We start from the raw sequence: 27,667 nt of genomic DNA, 5'->3' as shown, positions 1-27,667 counted from the left end.
TTTTCTATTTTACTTAATATATGTGGGGTTTTGTATCAGTGTTGCTAGTGCAGGTTCTCTGCTATTCACTTGTGTTTATTTGGTGGTGAGAGAGGTTGGGGTTGGCCTAGGGTGTGGTTATCTGTTTGTGATTGGCTGTGCTGATCTTTGTTTTCATGTGTGAGTGGGGTGGGTGGGTGTTTTGGATCAGGTTACCCATATTGATTTGTATGTTGTTGGTGGATTTTTGTCATTGTCTTGTTGGGCTGTGTATGTGATAAAGGGGAGCCATACCGGGTTGAAGGCGTCTTCTTCTATTTGTCTCCATGTCAGTTTCAGTTTATTGGTTAATTTTTCTAGTAAGGCTGTTTCCCATACTATTTGGTACCATTGGTCAATGCTTACTCCTGACAGGTCTCTCCAATGTCTGGTATGATGTTTCTGGCTGCTGAAAGTAGGTGGGTCATGAGTTCTTTGTGGTGTAAATGGGCGTTATTGTCTTGGAAGATGTTTAGTAGGGCCAATTCGGGGGGGGGGATTTCTAATACTTGCTTAGTTATTTTACATATTTCTCGTATGGCTGTTGTCCAGAATAGTTGGATTTTGGGATACTCCCACCACATGTGGAGGTATGTGCCTGTGGAGGTGCACCCTCTCCAGCATTTTGGTGAGGTTTCTGGGTGTATTAGCGCTAGTTTTCTTGGTGTTAGGTACCACCTGTAGGTGAGTTTCAGAGTGAGTTCTTTTCTTTTCATTGATATGGATTTAAAGGGGGTTTTAGACCACATTCTGGGGTTAATCTCATAGCCTAAGTCATCCTCCCATTGTTTTTTTATTGCATCTAGGGGGTTGGAGCCCCATACAGTTGCCATTATTAACAATCACAGATGTGTAGTTTCAAGGTTATCTTTTAATGTGTATGTGCTCCTCTGGTGCAATCCCTTTCCTCATCGGTTTCAGCCCACATTCTGGTAAACTGGGAAATCTGGACTCTGACAAAAGCAGGCAGCATACTTAACAGATCTCTCTGTGATTAGGATCTCTCTAGCTCCACTAGTCACTTTTCACAGCCAGTATGTGCTGGTAATAAGCACTGCCATGATGCAGACAGCTGCAGCCTGAGACAGCTGCAAGATGGAAACTGTGTTCTAGCTGTGGCTCAAGCTCAGGTCCTGCCTGCTGCATCCGAGTAAGATTGTAGCTTGTGGGAAGGAAGTGAGAGCTCAGCGGCAGCAGCTCCAGTTTAAACTATTAAGCAGATTTCCCACAAAGGTAATTTTCTGCTTCCCTGACTCAATTCTATTCATCTTTTAGAAGGTAATTAGTATCCCTTCAGTGTGCCTTTATGCCCAACTAATTGCACCTTGGTTCGCAAGTTAAAGTTAATGCCTACCCATTTAAGCTAGAGCAGTAATATCCAATTAGGAATGAGCCCAGGCAGAAATGTATACTGGGGCACCAGGCTCTGCCTTGCTGGTTTGATATGCTTTTCTGGTTCGCACCAGTAAAAACATTATATATAGTTTAATGTCTATGTTGTGCCTGAGCTTTCACACCTCTTTCTAATGAGGCTGTTTGCAATGCTGTTTGCAATGCACAGGTCATTCTGCCCTTCCCTGCTCAACATTAATGTCATCTCAGGACCTTGCTGGAAAGGAAGAGCATTCTGCTCCAGCACTCATGTGCGCTAAAAACGCATAGGGACTGTTTGTTTTGGGCTGTGCTGCGGTATGATGTTCTTTGGATGTAATATTAGGATAGATTGCAACATATTTTGTACATTGCAAAAGTCCTCTCCAGTCCCCAGGCAGGATTTAAATTCCAAAAGCTGGATCACTTGTGTTAGAACATACTAGATGGCCAGGGCTGGATTTAGAGGCATGCAGCCAAAGCAAACGCCTGGTGTAGCAAACTGGGAGTCCCTTCTCACAGGCTGCCGGCTCAACAGCTGAAACAAATAGTACATAGGAAGCAGCCTTATTTTGAGTCAGTAACCATTTATTCATCTAGCTCATTATTGTCTACAGCAGCTCTGGAGATACTAGAGATTGAACCCAGGACCTTCTGAATGCAATGCAGATGCCCTATCACTAAGCTACAGTCTTCCCCATAGTTAGTACAAAGAGTTAATCTTCTCCTGCAAATCTAGCAATACTAACCTGCATCACAAGCATTGCATTAATATTGAGTTGGCGGATGTTTTTGCAGGGAAAATGTACATCAGGTGCCGTTCAACAAATGCTGCAACATGAGCAATTGTGATCGGATCATCCTTGTGTGTAAATATATCATCATGGGATAAACCATGTAAATAAATCATGGTAATGAAGGGAGATAGGAATAAAGTGTTCAAAAGTTGAATAAATGGAGATGGTGCAGAATTTCTCCACTCATTGGTCCCAGTCAGTCTTGGAAGCCTGAGATCACTGCTATACAGCTTGTTCTGTTTGCTCAGGACAAATCCTGAGGAATTCCAGGAACACATGTGCATTCTGATTCACTGCACAGTACCAGGGCTTCTACGGTCATCTTTTGTGAACAGCTTAACCTGCAGAAATGCATACATTTTAAATTTTCTGTCCTTTGCTTCTGCTTTTTGCAACAATAGCATGGAACAAAGGTATGAAAAGACAGCCTAGCTGAAAAGGAAAGAGAACCATAATATCTGAGAAACATAAATGGCCTTAAACTCTTGGCACTATGGAGAAATGGTACTTCACAGAGGCATGACAGTTGTTACGATGGCAGAAATTGCCAGCTTTTGTATAGACTCTGGACCATTTCAAAGCACACTGAAAACACAGACCTACTGTAGTAAAGAGGAAAGTGTCAGGAAAAGTTTCAGTTGCTAAATGTGTATTTTTGTCAGAATATTAATAAAGCACAGGAGCAGGGCCAGTAAAAAGGTGGCAACATCCAGGAGAACAGATACCAAAGAAATAGAATTTATTAACTATTATCCTTTTCTAAAGAAATAATAATAATCTGCATGTTGTAGAACTCTGAAAAAGGAGTTGCCGAGGGTAAAAAGATCTTCCTATCCTGAGAACTTCAATATTTACCTCCATAAACTTTCTGAAGGATCAGCCCTGTCATCTAGAGGAAACGGTAGAAATAGCCTTTTTGAAAGGAGAAAATCCATTTGGCATCAGCAGGTGCAGCCAAATGAGTCACAGCTGCACAGGTGATCACCTGGGAATTAATGTGCCTCATTTGACTAAATGATTCACTCTCAGTCCCTTGGGACTTTCCTTCCCCAAAGAAACATGTTTCTCCTTGGAGAGGTCTTTGAACTTTACTTACCGAGTATAATTGCTCCATCTGTGATGGAAAAGACTAGCCATCGTAAGTGGAGGCTTTAGTAAGTGTATTTAACAGTACCTCTGAAAACAAACCAGAGTAACGCTTTGTAACTCATTTCCATGTTCAAACATCTCTTGGGGATCTTTGATTTCATTCCCAGGAGAAGTGCTGGAACGCACTTCTCCTGGGAATGTAGTTTGGTGTCATCATTTCCCAAAGGTATAGCATGCTGGGGTGTTTCTCTCACAGCTCTTGGTCAAGTAATTTCAAGCAATATGTCATCCCCCTGACACTTCTCTTTTTATGGTACCAGTTTGAGCTAATTCATAGTAGTGGTATATTGCTTGTCTCATCTTAAGGCTGTAATCCTGTGCATGATTGCTTCTGAAGTAAATCCTCAAGCGCAGTGTCCAGCATTGTACCAAGGAAACACAATGGGACTTCCCTTCTCCTCCTCCTACTCCAGCCTCATTTCCATAAGTGGAAGTCCATTGCATGAACAGTCTGGGATTGTTTGATGTCACCCAAGGAAATCAGCGCATCTTACAATAAACATGCATAGATTCATACTGTAATATGCAAGTAAATATCCAGGCAGTCTTTTTCTTGACAGTTCAATCTACTCATATATGATAGTATCATATCCACATCCATAAATAATAAAAGCTTCACCAGTTTCCGACCCCTGTACATATGACACAACAGAGAGCCAGACTAGATGTGATAGCAGGGGCTGCATTTGTCTGCCCCATTTAAGTATGAAATGGAATGGATGGAGGATATGTTTAATACCCTCAACCATTTTGTCCCACCCTGTCTAACTTCTGGCTTTAGAGCTGGGAGAAACAGTTTTGGCAATAGAGTGCAGTGAGGAAAGGAGTGGTTAATCATTATTTTTATTATTTTAAATTACAACCATGAGAAAGAAATAGAACCCCCCCCCAAAAAAAACCCACCACACCCCATGCAGTATATCCTTGCTGTTTTCATTCATTTTGTTCTACAACCATGGAATGAATAGTAGATGGATCTCTGGTCTAGTTGAATTCTTCCTTTTTGTTCCCACCCTCTTTATAAATGCATACATGTATATTGTAAACCACCTGGTACAGATATTTAATAAATGAGGATGATGATATAATACAGGGGAGACACTTGAATAGCAAAAATGGCTGCCACTACATGTCTCATTTGGCCTTGAGTTTTTGCAAATTTAAATGTTGCATGGGTGTATTTGCCAAGGAGCCAAGATTAGCTGTGTCCTCTTGTCAGTGAAAATCCAAGCTTGCTGTGGTGTAATGTGTCAAATGTCCCTTAGAAGGCCATTTGTTATCATGCAATGCTACCTATTGCTGCTACGCCTTTTATTTTATAGAATTAAGTTCCTTTCCTGTTGTCTCATGTCCCTCAGGCCCTTGAGACTTCCTTTCCTCAAAGGTGCCTGTTTTTCTTCTGAGAGGTCGCTGAACTTTGCTTACTGAGCACAATTGCTTTTCCAGCGATGGAAAAACCCAGCAGTTCAGAGTGGAGGGTTGGGTAGGTCTATGAATATGTGGACTTATATTCCCTGTGTTTCCCACAGTAGTACTTAACATGAGTTCATCTATCATTTATGTTTGGCGTTTTCAAGATGGAATATCTCTTTCTTTGCTGAAATGAAATGGGGCTTTTCTTCGGAATAAAAAAACACCATTATGCTGGAGCAGTTATTGGTTCTTTCAGATGTTTGTCTTACTTATTCCTTTTCCTCTTTCGGCTCAGCTGTGCACAGTTTCTGATGTCAGCACTGCTGTTTGCCTGCTCCTGCTTTTTTTATGAATGACACTTTATAAGATGCAATTTATTGTATTAATACTGTTTTGCTGGCCTGGCATCCCTTAGGTTGCTGCAGCCGATTAAGCATGGACCATAATGTAGCCTGATTATGGGTATATAAATAAATAAATGGATAATGTATAAATCTTCGACTTCTCATTTTATTAAGTCAGAAATGAATAGTTTCCCTCTGTACAGGATGCAACTAGCTGTAATTACGTCCTATTACTTCTAAGTAATGTGTCAGTGTTTCTTCGTTTCATCCTTCTCAAGAAGCTGCATATTAACTTATTTTTCATTAGCAGGGAGAGGCAAATTAGACAATGGGCCCTGGTGCTCAGTAATTTTAAAGTAAGCCCAGTGGGGTGGAGAAACAAGATTATTGCGTAAATGTTTCGAAGAGGGTAGGAGTAAAGTGCTAGAGGACTTGACTAAAATGCAAGTGACCTTTTGAAATATAATGGGAGATTCCCTTAGCTTGGTTGGGTGGCTGTCTGGCTTTATATAAAAGCAAATATCAATTTAGTTTCTTAATTGACTTTGTGTTTGGTTAGTGTATCCCTTTTTCTCTTAATGTCCCTGTAATGAAGAAAGCTATTAGCAACACCAAATGTCACTCTGCTTAGCACTGCACATACTCCAAATGAGTTAACGGGCTAAGGCATACTTATATTTACTTAATACCAGTCTGGAGAGATGCTGCTGGAGATACCAGTGGAAACGATGCTCAGCCTCTGGTGGGGAGTTTTTAAAATAGGATAACAAAATGGCAGAAAAATGGCACGCACACCAGCAGCTTCCCTAGGAACACTGACAAAGCTTGCCAGTCAGGGAATGTGCAGGCAATTATACCCACATTTCATGTAGTAACAGCAGCAAACCCATGAGGGTATGATGATTAGGGCACACTCCCAGCATCACTACAGACACAATACTAGAGTGTGCCCACTCCACAGAGCACAGAATTGGGAAATGGGCAAAAGGAGTTCAAATGTCACCAAGGGAAGCAGCCAACATGTGCCCACTTACCTTTTGCATACCTGGGGAAAATGTATTGTCAGGGACAAAACAGAGGATGCTCCTAGGATTCAGGTCTACACTGCAAGCTCTGCAGAGTTGTTCCCTAACTACTTAGCCACAGCAATTGGACACATCCAGACCCAATGGGTCCCATCCCAGAGCACAGTTGCTGCAGACAGAAATCTTGTGTATCACATGACGGAGGCTCCTTGTTTTAACCAGGGGTCAGCAAACTTTTTCAGCAGCGGGCCGGTCCACTGTCCCTCAGACCTTGTGGGGGGCCAGACTATTTTTTTTGGGGGGGGATGAATGAATTCCTACGCCCCACAAATAACCCAGAGATGCATTTTAAATAAAAGGACACATTCTACTCATGCAAAACATGCTGATTCCTGGACCGTCCGTGGGCCAGATTTAGAAGACGATTGGGCCAGATCCAGCCCCCAGGCCTTTGTTTGCCTACCCATGTATGCATACGAGAAAAGGGGAAGACTCCTTCCCCAACACACTCAGGCACACCTGAGCCAATTGGGGTGCTGCATAGGCCAATAGCCCAGGCCACTCAGCCCTTTTGGCCCAGTCCGGTCCCTCTCCTTGGCAATCCACCCTGCACCCTTGCCAGCCATTTTGTCTGCCAGGTGACATCACAACAAGACTCATTGCTCCACCCCTCCTTATACCTGCCACTCCCACCCTCAGCCAACGCCCTCATTCACTGTGACAGCCACATCCATCTGCCTATGGTAACTAAGGAATTATAATGCAGTGCATGTTGGCTCACTAATTGAACTTCTGATATCTCTGAACTTGGACTTTTTATTCCTGGGGTTTGTTGTTTTGTTTTTACAAGTTTTTACAATTCAATAAGCTTTCTCCCACTAGTTCACACAGTCGGAGAGGTCGCCTTAGCGGCAGATTTTTTTTAAAAGTCAGTACCGGTTACAGTTCTGTCTTACTAGCTCCTGGGAATTAAAATAACAGGCAGCCTTGTAGAGGAGCCACTGTAGTGTGAAATGCACAAGGCCAACCCATAATAAAACAGTGCTTTTCTCCAGCAACTGTGAACAAGAATAAGCAGACCCTTGCAACTCTTCAGAGCAATCACATGACAAGGCAGAGCAGCTTTTTGAATGAGGATGAAACCAGCCAGCTTCCCCCATGGAAGGATGACCTTTAAAGGTTCAGCGTGAATGGCAACAGTATAGAATGGCTTCTGACTCCAAGGAACTGACGGGGCGAGGCATTCGTCAGGGGTTAGTTGCCAGCAGCCACTCCATTACAGAAAAGTCATAATGCAATGCAGCATTCTGACTTCAGCTGCTCCAGGGAAGGCAATTTCTTGACATTTCAGGGCAGCAAGAAAGCAGTCTTCATCCTTGCAGACTTTGCCAGCATTGCTTTCATCTCCGTTTTCCCAGCTTCACAAAGGCAGTGCTTAATTTCTGAAATAAAAGGAGGCAGTGCTTGAGGCTGCCTGGAAGGAAGGTGGTCATCCATCATCTATAAAAAGCACACACTTTCCCCACAATGTGATGGCACAGGTACAATGCCAAACCATATTTTGGTGCTAGGCAGATCAGCCTGGCAGATTGCCAGGCTGCCTTTCCTTCATGTGTGTCAGTTGCCCTCTTCTTTCCTTTCCTAGTTTGAGGGAGACCACAATTTACCATATCATCTGAGCTGGCAAAATATTGTTCACAAACCATGATCAAACCTCGGATTACAGGGCCGGTGCAAACCAGTTTGCCAGCTAGATTAAATGACAAATTGTGGCTAGATTCAAAACAGAAAGGGAGGGAGGGGATTGCTGGAGGGCAGATGAAGTGGAGAGTGTGCAAGCTTAAGACTTAGGTATGTAATGTCTAACCATGGTTTGTTGTTACATCAGAACCATCCCTCAGAATGTTATAATAATAATAATAATTTATTATTTATACCCCGCCCATCTGGCTGGGCCTCCCCAGCCACTCTGGGCGGCTTCCATAGAAACCAAAAATACAGTAAAATATCACACGTTAAAAACTTCCCTGAACAGGGCTGCCTTAAGATGTCTTCTGAATGTCAGGTAGTTGTTTATTGCTTTGACATCTGCTGGAAGGGCGTTCCACAGGGCGGGCGCCACTACCGAGAAGGCCTTCTGCCTGGTTCTCTGTAGCTTTGCTTCTCGCAATGAGGGAACCGCCAGAAGGCCCTCGGCGCTGGACCTCAGCGTCCGGGCATAACAATGGGGGTGGAGACGCTCCTTCAGGTATACTGGACCGAGGCCGTTTAGGGCTTTAAAGGTCAGCACCAACACTTTGAATTGTGCTCGGAAACGTACTGGGAGCCAATGTAGGTCTTTTAGGACTGGTGTTATATGGTCTCGGCGGCCGCCCCCAGTTACCAGTCTAGCTGCCGCATTCTGGATTAGTTGTAGTTTCCGAGTCACCTTCAAAGGTAGCCCCACGTAGAGTGCATTGCAGTAGTCCAAGCAGGAGATAACCAGAGCATGCACCACTCTGGCGAGACAGTCCGCAGGCAGATAGGGTCTCAGCCTACATACCAGATGGAGCTGGTAAACAGCTGCCCTGGACACAGATTTGACCTGTTCAGCAGCAATATACTTCATTCAGCCTTTCAACTTCAATGCATGCAAGTTTAACAGCAAGTTAGGATTCTTTTCTTTTACAATGCTGTCTTACAACAGCTAAATTGTGTGCATATTTGAAGAGCCTTCATTTAAGCATGAAGTCACTGATACCACATCAGTGACTTTGATACTGCCAGGCACCAGTGAGAGTAAATAAAATCTTGTCTAAACCATGTCTGCTTCAATGTAGGTTATATTAATTTTTTTCAAAGCGCCTTAGCTCTCAGAAATTTAATATTGTGATGTCACTTGTAAGACAAGCAATTGGATAGGGAGATAGCTGTACAGAAAATAAGATTAAAGGAAGAATTTGAAATAACGTAGGCTCTTTATTTCCTTTTCATCGTGAATCTGGCTCAGGAGGCTTGGCAAGTTGTGGTGACGTTTAAGCTCCTGCCTCCCCCCCCCCCGCAGAGGGAGGGGGGGCTGGTCAGGGAAATGAATCTCGCAGAGCACCTAAAGGAAGAAAGGGCAAAAAAAGAATAGAGGAAAAAGCCCTCTTTGTTAAAATAAAACAGTAAGTCACAGGGGGGTTGTTTGGTTTGTGTTTGTTTTTCAGGCAAACTCCTCAAATCCCAAATCTTCTGAGGTCTCAGTAGCTTCCAGAGGAGAGGAATGAAAAGCCTTTGATGAGATAAGAAAGGAGCATATAGTAGCACATGTTTGAAGCGGCTGCCTTGTTCTGCTGTTAAATATTCTATAGAACCTCTTCTTAAATGCAGAAGGCAGGCTCAGAGCAGCAAAAAAAGGGGGGGGAGTAATACTCTGGACACTGAAAAAAAAGAAAAGAAAAAAGATGTTTTATCCATTTCTGTGTGAAATTTCATTAAGCCGGAAATGGCTTGGGAGAGGCTTGAACTAACTTTTTCTTCTTATGAGGGGGTTAACTGCCCTGGGTGCTGATGACAAATGAAATGCCCAGCATTCATAATCCTTCTTCCTGTCAGCCTGGAACACATCCTGTCACACATTCTGCAACATTTACAGCAGGGAGAACCCTTTCATATTGAGTGCTACCAGTAATATGTAGTAAGTAATATTACTTTTATTTTTGATTGATTATACCCTGCATTTTTACCAACAGCTACGTTTGGCAGCCTATGCAAAATCAGTGTAATATAAAGCAAGATGAAAACACAACCTTTAAGCCCAAAAGCATGGTTGAAGGGCTGTGGCCCTTTCCCACTCTTGCTCCCTGGCAACTGTGATATCCAGCAGGCTAAACTTTCTCACCTTGTGGTAGGGTAGCAGTCAACAGAACACAAACTATCCAAATTTAACTGCTTATACCAGAGGTTTTCAACATTTTTGGTCCACAGCTCCCTTGGCCAACTTCATTCTTTCTGCGGCACCCCTGTGGGGCTCAGGAGCCTAGTTATCTCACCCCTTGCCTACAGAGCTGGCAGCCTCTCACCCTTTTTCGAACGTCCTGCCTTGTGGAGTATTCCCTCAGCCTCCTCTTCTCTCCCCTCTCCTTGAGAGTCCTCTGGGCAGCCGCTGTTGCCCCCCCCCCCCCCCGGTCTCTGAGCTGCCTCCCCACCCCAAAGAAAGGTGCAACCTCAAACTACCCTACACGGGCCTGGGAAGCATCCCCTGGCCAGCCCCAGAGGTACCATTTGCGTGGTGATCTTGTAGCCACAGCTGCTGCAACAAACAGCTATGCAAGCCTTTGGGAGGCAGAGACACAAGAAGGTATCAGAGGAGGGAAGGAAGGAAAGAGGACCAGAGGCAAACTAAGGCCTGGGGGGCGGATCCGGCCCAATCGCCTTCTAAATCTGGCCCGCGGATGGTCCGGGAATCGGTGTGTTTTTACATGAGTAGAATGTGTCCTTTTATTTAAAATGCATTTCTGGGTTATTTGTGGCACCTGCCTGGTGTTTTTGCATGAGTAGAATGTGTGCTTTTATTTAAAATGCATCTCTGGGTTATTTTTGGGGCACAGGAATTTGTTCATTTCCCCCCCCATATAATCCGGCCCCCCACAAGGTCTGAGGGACAGTGGACCAGCCCCCTGCTGAAAAAGTTTGCTGACCACTGGTTTAGAAGGCTGTGGCCATTCAAGAATATTTTAAAGATGAAGAAAGGTCCCGGGTGCAGATTCTTTGGCGTGCTGTCCAGCCCTATAGAGCCTTACTGTTTTCCTGTGTGTGCTAAGCTTAAATACATAGTGTGAAAGAAATGCATTGTCTGGTTTCATAATATACTGTTTTGTATTAGCAAGAAATATACACCTGATGTATATGTTTGTAGCTGAGATTTACCACCCTAATTTGGGGATTGCAAGTCACCTGGCCAGAGGTTATATCTGCTCAGTAACTTGCTTTGGCTCCCAAATCAGGGAAGGATTTCACACAAAGGATGAACAGATCAAAGTATGATCTCAGGATACAAAGGGAACATCCTTATAGGGTTGTAACTAAAGGTAGGGGAAGTAGATTGTGTTTATTGCTAACTTTGTTTTGACTGATGTTTTGCTCCATGCAAAAATTGCTTGTATACTAGTAACCTTCCTGTTTCTTTCTAAGAACCTTTTTTGTTTATAAAAAGAATTCAGTAAACTTTTATCTTCATTTCATCAAAATGTTTGTGGTCTCCAATTGTACACCACCCATATTTGAAGCCAAGTCCCAATGCTTCTGTGCTGTTTGGTGGGAGGCGGGGTGCAGGGAAACAAAGAATTTCCACTTAGTAGCAACAAGTTCTTAAATGGAGAGCGTGGGCAAGCAGAGGAGCGCACACTTTTGTGGCTGGATCTCCCTCCCCATTGCCACACAGGACCCAGGGAAGCTGGTGTATCGTGACACATAGTAAACATCCCTGTAGTTACACACTGCAAGGAAAAGTTAGTAATGGTGGACTAGGAGTCTTTTATTATTTGTTTGCAGGGAGAGTAGATGACATTGGCTAGTTAAGGAACATTCAGTCCAAATTGCTGGCATGGAGGTTAGATGATGGTATGTTAAATCACGGGTTCTCCCACACTTTTCACTGCATTTCCCCCTCACTTTTCTTACTGCAAAAAGACTGATCTTTTGAAGAAGCCGATTTTGCACAAGACCTCCCAAGCAACTATAATTACACAACCTGGTAAAGTATATTTTGGACTCCTACCTTTGAAAAAACAGCATTCAGAAAGTGCCCCAAGCTTTTTCTTTTCAAAAGAAGCTTGTCTGACATTACTGGTCTTCTCACCAAGCAACCCCAGTAAGCTTCTGAGGAATTAGATACTTCCCCAGAACACAGTTTAAAAATAACTGGCCTATAAAATATGACTGCAGTATCCTTAGCAGGCTTTTAAAACAGTGGTTTTATGCAGCATTCATTTGTTTATTTTATTTCATCAATGGATGACTTCCCACTCAACATTTCATAGAGGTGTTAACAAGAAAAACATCAACAATAAAACTGTATATAGAATAATTTCATAGATAAAAATGTTTTATTATATTGATTATATAAAAACAATTTCTAATCAACTACAGATACAGGCAAGAATAAAAACAATCTCTACCTTAAAGGGTTGTTGAAAAAGGAAGCTCTTCAATAGGCATCGAAAATAGAGACAGCACCTGCCTGGTAGGTAATGGCACAAACTGTCCCACAAACACATTTAAAAAGCCATAGATGTTAATCAGCTGAACGTCTGGTTGAAGAGAAATGTTTTCACCTGGTGCCTAAAGATATGTAATAAAGGTGCAGGCAAGTCTCCCTGGGGAGAGCATTCCACAAACGGGGAACCACTGCCACCCTCTGAACCTCTCATGAAGGAGGCCCATAAAGAAGAGCCTCAGATTATCATCACAGGGTCCGGGTCACTTCATAAGGGGAGAGCCCACACCTTCAAAAGCCCATTTTGTGATACCAGAGGAATAAATTCAGAGGGTGGCAGAACTATAATATTCAAAATATCTTTGTTTACATGCCTGCTACCTTTTTAAGGTGCAGGTATGAAATGTTTGAGGCATGCGCCTTAAAAACACATGATGTTGAATCTGTCCTCAGAGCTGCAATATTAAGATAGATGGATAGAATCCACTGCTCTTCTCCGCTAATGCTGTTTTCATGTAAACTGCTTAATATGGTTTTTGATTACTTCTGGGCGGATTTTATTTTGTGGGATTAGAGGTGGTAAGGGCACTTTTGCCCATTATTCTTCCTCTTCTTGGCATAAATTATTTTTACCCTGTGCTCCCATATCTCTCATCTTTTTGAATGCCAACAATATGTCTGTGCCAGGAAGAGTAACTCTAGATCTCTGATTATATTCTGGTCAGTGAGTGGGATGGCTTAATCTGCCTGAGCAGTTTATAGCATTGGGCATTAAACGTGCTATACGCCCACATGATGCTATTTTGAAGACAAACTCCCTTATCCTGACAAGGACCTGATTTTCGCACAGCCAGAACAGAAATTGGTTCCAACTATCCCAAGAACCTCAGAGCTGCTATGTTTTCAGAACACAGCAGCTCTTCCTTCTGGGGGAACTCTTGCGGATGGTCTATTCTGTGAACCTCCCTGAAATCTTTTGATGAAGGGTGGTATATAAATCAGTAAATTTTTATGTGCCATATTAAGCCATATTTTCCAAATAAGGGGACACTTTGGATTAGCAGAGACTAAGAAACTAGGAAAAGACTCCTGTACCCACAAGGATAGGATTAAATTCATAGCTTAATCCCTGAATTTGTTTTCTATACAGGGGCTCAAATCCAAAACATAAAAATTAGCAATAAAAGTTGAAATAGTTCCAGCTGTGTGCAGGATGTCATTTCCTCAGCCAGTTTTCCCCTTCATCTGGATTTACGATGTATATAGGCAACCTGGCTGGAGGGTATCTTCTCATTTAAGAAATTAATTAAGAAATTAAGGCTGCAATCCTATGCCCACTTATTAGCAAGTAAATCTCCCACTGAACTGAGGAGTAATATTTTGAGTAAACATACATAGGATTGCAGTGTAAATACAGGATTTGGCAATCCATAAAATCTGAATGAATGGGTATGGAACTCCCTGCCAGATTGAGGAAGTGTGAAAAGGGGAGTCCTACACTCCCATGGATTATTTCTCTCTGCTGTAGTTTCTGCCTGTGCAGAAGAGATCATAACTTGCCTGCCCATGAAAAAGGGATTGAGGTATTAAAAATGCATTCAGAATCGTGAGATGCTTGGATTGCTGCAGCAACAGAGACCAGATAAGTCTATCTAGGTGTAGAGAAGCCTGCTGAGAGCTCTACTGATGCTCTGATAGTAATCCAGGCAGCTGCGTATCTTCAAAAGGTTGAACTCTATATGAGAAGCTTTTGCTTCAGCAGGAGACAAGACAGGCATGGACAGAATGAAGGTGCTGGCAGGTCACAAATGCTCATTTTGAAGGGGGGAAACCACCAAGAGCAGCTTTCCCACCCCCACCCACTCTATATACACACACTTCTTTTTTCTCTTCTGCTTTTGGTTCAGAGCCTTGAGGGCAAATAATGTGCTTTTCTCTTTCTCTGCTTCCAGTCATGTGCTCCTCTTTTTAAAATTAATGCTAGAGAGAATCGGGCTTTTATTAACAATGTCCCTACTTCAGAATTCAATGGAACATTGAATGTGGCTGTTTCTAGTTTAAACACTAGCAAAAATGGAGATAAGCAAAGCAGCAGCATGGAAAAGAGTTCTCCGATTTGCCTTACCTTCTGCCTACCTTGTACACCCATGTGAGACATTCTCTGTTCTCATAAGCACAACACTGCAATAGAACACCCAGATTCCTACCTCACCCAGATTCCAGAAGCTTTAGATGGAAGTGCATATATCTGTGAGTGCTGTGATCTGCTGCAGTCCTATATACACTTACCTGGGAGTAAGTCCCAATGACCATGTTGTGAGTTTGCTGGATTTCATCTTCTGTTGCACCTCGTTGTTCCTGCGGTTTTAATATTTATCATTTCATTAGTATTGCTTTGATGTGTTCTGCCCTGAGAGTTTTTAAATGAAGGGTAACACACACATATCCAAAAAATAAATAAATGAAGGATCCCTATGAAATTAGGGCCTCTTCAAATGCAGACAGAATGCCATGAAAATAATGCAACTGTACAGGTGCTGTCAATCATGTGAGCCTTTCCCACCCAATCACTGCTTCCCTGGGAGAGTAACTATTAAGTGAGAAAGATTCGTGTAAATTAGCCTGGACTCTGCCCATGTGATGGCTTTATTTACACTACACAAGGGCATTGGATCACATTATGAGAAAGCAGCACTTATGATGCTGATGGTTTAATGAATGTGTGCATGAGAGAGAGAGAGAGAGAGAGAGAGAGAGAGAGAGAGAGAGAGAGCGCATATAGAGCAGGGGTGACTGACTGTGACTCTCCAGGTGCTACTGAACTACAACTTCCACCAGCCAAAGCCAACATGGCCAATGGCTAGGGGTGATGGGAGTTGCAGGCCAGCAATATCTGAAAGGAGGGATAGACTTCTGGTCTAACAGTGAGCAGCACCCCTTAATTTGAAACATTTTTATTTATATCAAATGTACCCATCAGTGCAAGGCTTTCCACTTGTGCAATGGAATCCCCCCCCCCCATCTTCTCCCCCTGTGCACCTGCTAAATCAGTTCTGGATGTTTTCCCAACCCTCTGGAGAACATTTTGGGAGGGTCAGGGGAATATGAGGGGAAAATGAGAGGCGACGTTCTGTTGCACAAGCAGAAATCCTTGCACTCCGACAGGTTAGTTGGAGACTACCCTTCTTTTTGCTGAATCATTCATAGCGCTCCTTCTCTGCATTATGCTTTCACTTTCATACTCCTCACTTTGCTGGAAACCTTTTCTGCGCTTGTCGGGTCTCTAACAACCAGACTGCCTCTCTGCATAAGCTCCATGTGTACATATCCTCCATCTCTTCTGTTCTTCACAGCCAGCTACAATAATAGCTCAGCTGAGGACCTTAGCAAAGCGGAGCTCTTTGTATTCCAATGGGAAACATAAGCTGTTTGATATTTATTACCAAAGCTCCAGCTGAGGAGGTGCAGCCTGATCAGTGTGGGCCATTCTGCTTTATGTCAGATGAATATGGAAATGTTGAATTTTCTCTGCAACGGTTTGGGTTTTATTGGAAATTATTAGGCTTTTATTATAATGTTCAAGATTTTGTTTTCCGGCAAGAACCCTAAAAGGTCATTTAAAATGGAGAACCTTTGTCGCAAGTAGAAGCTAATGTTCTAGTGAAGGCTAGTTCTAATAAGCCTTATTAAATAAGGGCTCTGGCTTGGTGAAGAAGAGCCTGGCTAATGAATAAAACACCCAGAAGCAGCCATTACAACAAAGCCTTTCCTCTTATTTCAAATAGTTTTCATGCTTTAGGACAGGGGTGGCTACTCTGTGGCCCTCCAGATGTTATTCAATTTATCCAGTTACTCGTGGCAGGAAATTCACAAACAATGAAACATCTAAAACATGTAAACACCTAAAAGCATGTTGCTGAATTACAACCCTCAGCAGCAGCGGCGTAGCGTGAGTTGTCAGCACCCGGGGCAACGCAAGTAATTTGCGCCCCCTAACCCGGGGCAAGGCAAGTAATTTGCGCCCCCCCTAACCCCTAACCTGCGAGTTGGCGCTGGCGCTGCCGCGCAAACAACGCTGCTTGCCCGGAGGAGGATGGAGGCAGAAGCAGCCGCCGCCTGTGGCTGGGCCGAGGGGATGGCGGCGGCGGCAGGGTGCAGAGGCTGCCCGTGCCCGGCCAGGCGTCGGTGGCGGCGTCGGCGCTGCTGCAGCGGCTGCTCCTCCTGCGAGCAGTGAGCGGAGCGCAGCCACAGCGACGGCGGGGGGCGCGCGCGCTAGGGCGCAAGGCTGGCGGTGGCGGCGGGGAGCCCGGCGGAGGAAGGAACTTGTCCCTTCCCTCTGGACTCGCGCCCCCCCAGATGTTGCGCCCGGTGCGGTCGGCACCCCTGGCACCCCCCACGCTACGCCACTGCTCATCAGCTGTAGATTGCATGGCCAATGGGCAGGGATTTGGGGAATTGTAGTTCAGTCACAGCCTTCCAGAGCAGGGGTAGGCAACCTAAGGCCCGTGAGTTGGATGCCGCCCAATCGCCTTCTAAATCTGGCCCGCAGATGGTCTAGGAATCAGTGTGTTTTTACATGAGTAGAAGTGTCCTTTTACAGTGGTGCCTCGGGTTAAGTTCTTAATTCGTTCTGGAGGTCCGTTCTTAACCTGAAACTGTTCTTAACCTGTAGCACCACTTTAGCTAATGGGGCCTCCTGCTGCTGCCGTGCCGCCGGACCACGATTTCTGTTCTCATCCTGAAGCAAAGTACCCAAGGTACTATTTCTGAGTTAGCGGAGTCTGTAACCTGAAGCGTATGTAACTTGAAGCGTATGTAACCTGAGGTACCATTGTATTTAAAATGCATCTCTGGGTTATTTATGGGACATAGGAATTCGTTCACCCCACCCCCCAAAATATATAGTCCGGCCCACCACATGGTCTGAGGGGCGGTGGACCTGCCCATGGCTGAAAAAGGTTGCTGACACCTGTTCCAGAGGGCCACAGTTTAGCCACCACTCGTTTAGAAATATATCTACTTTTAATGCCCAAGTAGAAGCCACACTTTTCTGAGTGTTCAGTGGATGGTGTTCTGAAGCCACCTTCCTATTACTGCTTCATTGATTCCTTTTGTTTCTTAAATGCAGTTCAATATTTTCTCCTCAGAGCAATAGAACGATTCTTTGCTTAGTTCATTACAGATACTAGAGAAGTGCCTGTCATTTCCGCAGTTAAGTGCATCTCCCAGGGTGTGGGAGAACAGCAGGCTACCAAAAACATTGATTTCATAAACTCATGACTTTTATTTTAGTTTCTTCACTGAATGAAGTACTTAGTGATGTACAAAACAAAGTAATTCATGCCAGTTCACCCAACCATATAAGCATATCTAAACTCCAAACTTGTATATTGGTTTTAGACCACTTTCGCCATCATGGCTTCCCCCAAAGAATCCTGGGGACTGTAGTTTGACACAAGTTTTGAAAATTATGTAAGAGATCTCTAGGCTTCTCCCTTGCAGAACTACAATTCCCAAGATTCCAGAGAAAATGGCTGTTAGGTAAATTTAAATCTCTAGTCTGGACATACTCAAAAGGCACTTCCAGACCATCATGGTTTGGGAGATGGGATTGAAACACATACTGGCAAGTTGGGTTGGACAATTAAAGTGGCTATGGCACTTTTGCCCAACAAACCTTCTTGCAAAAATATCACACTTGTTACAGAAAGTGATGGGGAAAAGCAGTGCAATAAAAATTGCTAGAAGCAGCATCATATGCCCTCTGCAAGCAAATCATAATGAATCTTAAATAAACAGAGGACATTGAATAGCCTTCCTGCATAATTTGTGCAAACAAATCAAAATTATTGCTCAATAAAGAGATTGTCTGGAAGTGAGGACAGTCACATGCTAAGTGCAGCTATTAGGGGCTTAGTTGTATGATGGAAAAGTTAAGAAGACACCAGTCAGATATACAGAAAATAACTCTCAAACAAGAACAGAACAGCAACAGGAAGCTTCTGACTCTACCCAGATACAATTAAGTCCAATGCAACTTTGTGGCTAAGACATGTAAATGACACCTTGGTAGGACTTCTACGTACAAAGGGCATAGTCATCTATGGCCTATGTTGATCATGTGATTTGAGCTTGAACTATACAGTGGTACCTCGGGTTAAGTACTTAATTCGTTCCGGAGGTCCCTACTTAACCTGAAACTGTTCTTAACCTGAAGTACCACTTTAGCTAATGGGGCTTCCTGCTGCTGCCGTGCCGCTGGAGCACATATTCTGTTCTCATCCTGAAGCAAAGTTCTTAACCCGAGGTAATATTTCTGGGTTAGCGGAGTCTGTAACCTGAAGCGTATGTAACCTGAAGCATATGTAACCCGAGGTACCACTGTACTGGTGCAGCAGTTAGGAATACAGTGGTGCCTCGCAAGACGGAAAACTCGCTAGACAAAAGAGTTTTCCGTTTTGGAGGTGCTTCGCAAAACGAATTTCCTATGGGCTTGCTTCGCAAGACGACAATGTCTTGTGAGTTCCTGCTGGTTTTTTTTCCTCCCCCCCCCCTTTTCTAAGCCGCTAAGCCGCTTATCAGCTGATCTGATCAGCAGATAAGCCGCTAAAAGCCGCTAATAGCGCTAATAGCGCAAATCCGCTAATCCTTCAATGGGCTTGCTTCGCAAGACAAAAAAACCGCTAGACGAAGAGAATCACAGAACGGATTCTTTTCGTCTTGCGAGGCACCACTGTATGTGTCAACCTGATTGAATTTGTGTAATCCTGATGTATTGCACTTTTAAGTTTAGAAAAGGGAAAGGAGGAGCCTGGAGTTCATATGCTCGGTGGTCGTGGGCTATTTGTTCTTTTTTGGGGGGTGTTCTGGTTTCTATTTTGCACATTTAATTAGTGATAGAGGTGCAGACCTCTCCCCCCCCCCCCGTGGGACAACCCAGAATGAGTGTGCCTGCAGTATTATCTTGTAACTTTAGATTGGAGGAAGTTTATGCATATGTATTGCTTTAACAGATAACAGCTATGTATATAAAGCAGGCCCCACCCTTTTGGGCTTTGCTCAGCTTTTGGAGAGTGATCCCGCTGAGACTTTTTTGCTAGCAATAAAAACCCCTTTGTTAATCCTCAACACTGCTGGAGTTTTTCCTTTCAGCCCAGAGATTTATTTTGCTACAAGCTAAGCTAAGGTTTGGCTGAGCACATTGTCCAAAGACAGGCTCATGCTTAAACTCTCTCCTTGCTACCATGAGCTGTAGCCAAGGTTTGTTAGGAAAGAGAACGCTTAACCATGAACCCAGGATTGGACAACACACTAAGCCAAACCATGTCTTCACTCAGCACAGGGCAGAAGTAAAAACAAACAAATAAGGGAGTAGCAAAATGGCTGCATTCTCCCCTCTGGGGAGCCCCCATATGACTGTACAATCATGGTAAGCCATACAGTGGTATCTCGGGTTAAGTACTTAATTTGTTCCGGAGGTCCATTCTTAACCTGAAACTGTTCTTAACCTGAAGCACCACTTTAGCTAATGGGGCCTCCTCCTGCTGCTGCACCGCCAGAGCACAATTTCTGTTCTCATCCTGTAGCAAAGTTCTTAACCTGAAGCACTATTTCTGGGTTAGCGGCATCTGTAACCTGAACTGTATGTAACCTGAAGCGTATGTAACCCGAGGTACCACTGTAGTTCCTTTTGTGAGAGGAAAATATATGAATTCCAGTGGAACCACGTGTGGCAGTGAAGAACAGAAGAATTGGCTGGGTGCCTGGATTCAAAATGTGGGGCTTGCACCCACAGAGCCCCAGCAGCAGAGTATTAAACTCACAAAAATAAGCAAGACAGTAAAGTGCTAGGAATATAGGTCCCTTAAACCTATTTATCCTGTTCAACTGAACACAGCAGCTCACCTCTTTCTGCCCCTCTTGCAATGAGCAGACCACACATTGTTGTGGTAAGAATTTACTTCTAAACCACCTCTTAATGATTCATGCTAAAATGAGGGTAAAGCACCTTAAAGAAAAACTCAACCAAGAGAGATATACAAGCTCAGCGTCCAATAGGGACCCAATTTATTGAGAGATAAGCAATAGTGACAGCTACCCCAAACCAGGTGTTCAATGAACCACCAGTTAGGAGAACTGCCCTGAAGGCACATTTTAACAAAGCTTTTATAGGGTCTTTTAAACATCATACATCATAATAGCTCATTATCTCATAGAATGCATACATCAAGAGAGGGCACAGGTCAAGGGGTGAGAAGTGTCTTCCTCTCCTTCATTATCTTCTTCCCTTCGTTTAGCTTGTGAATCTCCAGACTCTGGCCCTTCAGATATCATGCTTAACCCACTTATCTTCTATTTTCTTTGACAACCAGACCTTCAGAATTAACCTTAACCTTGCATTCCTATAGCTTCCCACATCTTGAGGAATCTCAAAGAGGGTACAGCCTGTAGCCTAAACATCCTAATCATTTGTGCCCTTCAGCTATGCACGCAGTATGCAGAAAGAGATAGACCAGGAATTTAGCAGTTCAGACGTTCACAGAGTATAGAAATACAGGAATAAAAGAGTCAAACCATTCACTGATACATAGCTTATATAGAGAGAATAAATGCATTTTCTAAAAGATATATAATTCTACTAAGTGGCTACAGCAAAATTCTATAATATTGTTAAGCAAGTTTAAAATGATTTACTTAGAGATTCAGTGTTTCAGACATGCATGTTCCATGCAGCAGCAAGTATAAGTTCCAAACACATGCTGTAAGCTCAGGAGCAAGCTTACACATGTCCTCCATGATGGAGAGAGGGAGACTGGGGCTTAACCTAAATGAGTCTTTCTAGCGATACAGCTCCATGGTCCTTAACCCCTTCATGCACTAGCTAGCAGTTGTGCATAGTTATCTCCCACAACTTTATCATCTGAATCACGCCCATCGAAGCAAAAAGAGTGTCTGTAAGGTTGTTCTCACCACCTATAGAAAGCATAGAGTGTCTATGTGTGTGAAAGAGGGTGTGCATGTTTCTTTCCAAAACAAGAGCTCTGTGTATTTTAAATTTTCCTAACACTGCAAGGCAAACTACTAGGTACTTACGTAGATAATTATCCTGCTGTGTTTTGCTTGAAACTCTATTTTGGTGTTTATTCTTGGGTGCTAGTTCATTTAGGAATCCATAGTGAGACTGTTTCTTTTTTCACCCCACCCCTACAAGAAGATCTCCAAAGATTACAGTGGTACCTCGGGTTAAGAACTTAATTCGTTCCGAAAGTCCGTTCTTAACCTGAAACTGTTCTTAACCTGAGGTACCACTTTAGCTAATGGGGCCTCCTGCTCCTCCTGCTGCCACTGCGCTGCCGCTGCATAATTTCTGTTCTCATCCTGAAGCAAAGTTCTTAACCCAAGGTACTGTTTCTGTTAGCGGAGTCTGTAACCTGAAGCGTCTATAACCAGAGGTACCACTGTACTTGAGTTGAAGTGCTGAAGTAAAGAAAAGCACCTTCCCATCTATATATAGAAATATCTGCTCTACTCTTGGCATTCTTGACTAATTACTCAAAACATGTTCCAAAATGCACAATGCAAATAAATAAGGTAGCCTGGAAAGGTCTAATTCAATACTAAGATACAAAATATGCCTACCTGCTCATGCTACTTGTTACAGAAGTTCCCTATGAGTATAGGAAGAAGCTGGAGGGGGTGTTATGTCTCAGGGGATGAGGCTAAAGTCGTTTATGCACAGTCCTGTTTTACTTAGGTCCCCTCTTCAAGTAATAAAACCTGAAGACTGCTGAACACACACAAAGACACTGGGCAACTGGAACTCTCTAAGTAAGGGGTCTATCAGATTAGCAGCAGCAAAAAGAGGATGTAATTAATGAGGTGGAAACCAGCAGGAACAGACGTCAAAAGGGGTTGGGGTAGTGATAAAGAACGCCCACACCTCTAGACTTTGTGCTACTGTTCCATTTCCTTTTTAAATAAATGCATTGCAAAATAGGTAAGGGATAAAATTCTACAGTAGCGTGGGAAATGCAGGCTGATTAAAGCAAGGCAGGTGGCGTCATGCTGAGCCCCCATAAAATGTGAGGTAATGAGACATGGCCTCCCACTTTAACTATCTGGAAGAATCCTGCGTGTGTTCTAGGATGGCTCCACACCAGCACAGAATTTAGTGCTAGGAACAGAGGTCAACATTCTAAGGCTTCTTCCAGACTGACTATTTTTGGGTGGGATTCAGTCGCATTCCAGCAAATTCAGGTTGTGCCATTATAGTTGGCAGGTCTTGCACAACAAACTCACCTCCCCAAAAGAACAGACTTTTTGCAAAATGGAAAGTGATGGGAAGATGCACTGGGAAGTGTGGGATAACACTTGCTATGATGCAGTCATCTAATCTCCCTGCAAACAAATCAGAATGAGCAGGTTGTCTTGAACTTCCTTCAGTGTTTCAGATTTCAGACAGTAGGGGATGGAGACAAATTCCTAGCACACATAAGGCTTGAAAATATGTTGTTAAAATCTAGAGCAGACAAGAGGGAGTAGAGCTTGTTGCGTTGCTGTTCATCATTATCTGCTTCTCCCAATTGTTACCAGAAAGGAGAATCATTTAAGTACACATTCCCAACTTAAAATGCAGCTAGGGCTTTCTTTTTCTCAATTTGGATCAAAGCTGGTTTGGGGAAAAACACATCAAAATGCAGTATTTCATAAGAAATAACAGGATAGAAAGAGGATAGATATAGATTGTGGCTACTGTCCTTTGTACACCGCTTCCCAAACCAGGGCTGGATGCACAATAAATAGGAATGTGTACACAGCCTAAGTGAATAAATGCAGATTTCCTTTATGCGCATGGAATCTGGATTATTTCCTTCGAACATGACTTATTTTTATTCTGTTTCTTTAAAGATCATCTCTGTTTCAGGGCTCCCAAGCAGGAGAGTTAAAATTGGTACAATTTATTGTATGCAAGGGAGTTCCTGGCTATCGTTGCATGAAGACGAAAGTTGAGACTGAATAATAATTTGTGCTAGAGGATGTTTAAGCAGACTTGTTTCTCTTTATTGGTGTATCTGCATGGGCTGTCTAGATCTTGTGAGATCATAGAATCTTAGAGTTTGAAGGGACCCAAGGGTCATCTAGTCCTGACACAGGCTTTCCTCTAGAACCGAGAGAGAGAGGCCAGCAAACTCAAGAACTTGTAGTTTGAGAAAGAGAAGAGAGGAGTGGGTGGGGATAGGGAGCTTTGTCACTGGTCCATGAAAAGATAGGCAAGAAGAAATTTTGCTATGGCCCAGTAAGGACAACTCATGCAAAACGTTTCTGTCACTATAATGAATTGGAAATCTTGATAATCACAACTAAACATCTGGAGTGCATTGCATTTGATTATGGGATCAAGGATGACCATATGCCGATTTTTCAGCATGACTTTAAATTTGGTTAGAAAGATGGAAGAGAGAAGTCTTTTTTGGTTGAATATGTAGTAATAGTACCTACAGGATACTAGACACTGCACATATAAAAACATTTATGAAATTCAGGATGAGACCTCTGAAATGTCGGCCTTTGAGATCTTGCAACAATTATTGTAGGAACACACAGTGACAGGGCTGGTGGTACTGTCAGCCTGTCACCTGCTCCTTTGTGTTAATTCATTAAATCATCACTATGTGCAGCTGTTTATAACAACAGCCTCTAGATCTCTTGCTTGAAGGCTTCTTTTTCCTAAGCTGCGAAATATTTTATGTACTCCATTCACCAAAAGGTATTTCTGTACTAAGCTTCTCCTTCTCTTTCTTCTTTAATAACTTCAAGAGGTCAAATAACACCCAGATTCCCAGTCATATCTAAGATTCTGCGGTTGAAATTGCCCAGACCCTCATCTACTACTACACAATGGAAACTGGATATTTAATAGCTCCAGGCAGCTCTGAGCCAAGCTCTTGTTGCTTCAACATACACAAGATTCGGCTGCCGGCATCAGCGACTGAGCAGCTGGAGGGATGCTCTTTTCCTCAGCATGACATTGATAAATGACCTGCAGGAATGCTTAACTAGGTTTGGAGTATTTGTCTTGTGATCTGGACTTTATGCACAGCAATTCTGCATGGATTCTAGCAAGCAGCATTAAATACGTACGATTGATTGATTGATTGATTGATTGATTCCCCACCTTTCCTCCTGATGGGACTCAAGGCAGCTTGCAGATAAAAACTAGATTTGCTAAAACGTAACAAAAAAACCCTATCATTAAAAATGATTAAACTTTAATAGAATTAAACTATATACATATATAGGTAAGGGAAAGGTACATATACATATACATATACATAATCTATTTAAAACATACAAGTAAATCTAATTAAAACATACAAGTAAAAACAGCACAGCACTAGCTCTTTAATTAAAAGCATTTGATTCGCAAAAGCCTGTTCGAACCTGCCTGCGGAAGGACAAGGAGGGAGCTAGGGTAGCTTCTCCAGGGAGGGAGTTCCAGAATCTGGGAGCAGCCACCAATAAGGCCCCCTGCATCCCCTAACTGTGCCTGTGAGGGTGGTGGGACCGAGAGAAGGGCCTCCCCGAAGATCTCAAAACCTGGCCAAGTTCATACAAGGGAATACAATCTTTCAGATAGCTTGGACCTAAGCCATGTAGGGGTTTATAGGTCATAACCAGCACTTTGAATTGTGCCTAGAAACAGACCAATAGCCACTACCAGTGGGGCTATTCTAATAAGGGAGTCATATGCTCCCTATAACCAGCCCCAGTCAGCAATTTGGCTGCAGCTCTTTGAGCCAGTTGAAGTTTCTGAGCACTTTTCAGAGTTAGCTGCGCATAGAACACATTACAGTAATCCAAACAGGATGTAACTAAGGCATGTATCGCTGTGGCATGCATGCGTACAAACACACACAATAAGGAAGCTTTATTGTATCCAACTTAGATACTACAGTGGACATGGGGCTAACCCCAAATTAAAATTTGCAGCAGAGGTCTTGCAAAATCGTAATATTTGCTTTGTTGAATGCTGAGAATTCTAGATCAGTTCTGTTTTTATAATAATATGCCACCAGTTTCTAAAGCCATATCCGTTCTTCCCCTTCCCTGAAGCAAACAGCATGTCCTTAGAGTACCTCCTTAGGGTGCTTCTTGGTGGCCAGGTACAAAGAAGTATTCAACATCTGTTGTCTTCACTGCTTTCACTCCAATGACAACAGTGCTGCTGTTCAACTCCTACACAATCAAGGTGTTGGCAGTACAGGGCTCACTGCTGAAGGCCATTCCTCAGGACAAGCAAATGTTGATGCCCATGTGTTTGAAACTCTTAGAGAACTGTTCCTCCTCATTCCCAGGTAGATGAACTCCATACTGGTCCAATTGTCCTCCCAGTTCTGTGCAGTTTTCAGGAGAGAGTATGAATGGGAGTGTTTTGAATATACATATATTGTTTCCTGTCCTCCTAAAGATGGTTCAGTGAATTTCTCTAAAATATGACTGCATGCATTCTACCTATATGTGTATTTGAGGAATAGTCATGTGTAACGTGGGCCTTTCAAATGAGGTGATCAGTTGCTAAGGGAGACACAAACTACTCCACAACAACTTGTCAAGGGGATGGAGGCAGCATGTTTTCCTCCAGCTGTTGCAGTGTTGATTGATGCTGTTGGGAGCCAGTGCAATACCTTCCTGCTGTCCCTTCAGCTCACTTGTCACATGTCATGGTCTATTTCCTCTTTCCTTCTTTTGCTGTTTCTGTCTTCCAACCTAGAATGAGTCCTTCCAGTTGAAGTGCAAGCCTTTATGTTTTCACTAACTGCACAAACACTCAAAACCCCTTTCCCCCACCACCTTTGATTTAGGACTGCTTTCCAAAGAGACCCACTTGGTCAGAGTTTTGGGGGAGGGGCAGGTTACAGGCTGGGGTGTTGTTGTTTTTTAAAGAAGGCATTAGCAGTCCAGGATTTGAATGATGGCCTGTGTCAACAGATGCTATTGATGCCCTGGGACACAGATTCTTAAGTACAAGTTCATATGACTGTTCTAAAATATATCTTCAAAAGGATTGCATCAGAAATTCTTTTGGCATTAGAGCTGCTTCAATGCAGATGAATGTTCCCAGTGTATCCCACATAATGGATAGCATGTGTGCAAAGCTTTTCATACCTTCCTCTCTCTGGGATAAAAAAAGGAGAAGAAGATACAACATAAAAGAATTACGCTTTTATTTATGCTCTGCAAAATCTGCATCAGCACTATTGCTATAGGCTCCTCTGCACGGACAAATGTATTCTTTTCCCGAGAAGGGAATGACTCGAATCTTTTCTTGACTGGAACAATTTACCTTTTGTGCAATTTGGAAATGGCTGCAAGGAGGACATTACTTAAAATGGTCAAATTATGATGTTCTGCTTTCCCGAAGCCTTTCATAAGGTACCATTACTTCTCCAGCCCAGGTATTGGCAAGGGGCTGAGAGCAGCAGGAAGGAGAACAGAGGAATAGTGGTCTCCAGCTGAATAAGCAGATACGGTGAATGACTGTAAGAGCCCTGGCGGAACAGACCAAAGTCCCATACGGTCCAACATTCTGTTCAAACAGTGGCCAACTGGATGATGTCCTCAGGAAGTCCACAAATGTGACATGCAGACAATAGCATGCTATTTCTGATCATGGAGGTAGTATAAAACCATAATGGCTAGTAGACATCTTCTATAAATTTGCCCAACTTTATTTTAAAGCCATCTAAGCTATTGGCCATCACTGCTGGCAGGAACAGCCTAAAGCAGGAGGTGAGGATATGTATGGGGCTGGAAACAAGGTTGGCCGAATTCAAAAGCAACTCAAACGATCATTTTCAGTTACAGTATTTTGGAGAGAGATTCCACTGAAGCAGCATGCCTTCTGGAGTTGCATTCCAGCATCCCTTGAAACACTCCAATACATCACAGGGTATATAGATATTTTTTTGCAGAGAGGAGGCAACAAACTATACTGGACCAAGACTGAATGTGTATCTGTAAAGGCTGGCCACTTTGGCAAAGAGCTCAGCCCAAAATGTTTTTCAACAGGCCTGCTGCCATGGGGAATCATGCTCCTTGCTTGGGGAAACCCCTTTGGATCAAGGTTATAAGAGAGATCTGGTATTTGTATCACTATCATGGGATAGTCTCCATTTATTCAAGATTTGTGTATGTCACATGACCACATGGTAGCTATTGAAGTGGGAAATATAGCTGGTGGTCAGAATTCAGCTGTCTGAGAACTTCAGTCTTTGATATTTAAATAAAAATGAAGTTTGTAGCTCTCATGCCTTCCTGGGGCTTTTTGAATAAGGAGGTCATGTCAGTGAATAATATGAGGTTTCTAAAAGT

The sequence above is a fragment of the Podarcis bocagei genome, assembly GCF_964188305.1.
Source record: "Podarcis bocagei genome assembly, chromosome: 5".
In the NCBI taxonomy this organism is placed as follows: Eukaryota; Metazoa; Chordata; class Lepidosauria; order Squamata; family Lacertidae; genus Podarcis; species Podarcis bocagei.
The sequence above is the reverse complement of the archived record's forward strand: the minus strand, read 5'-3'. Positions refer to the sequence as shown.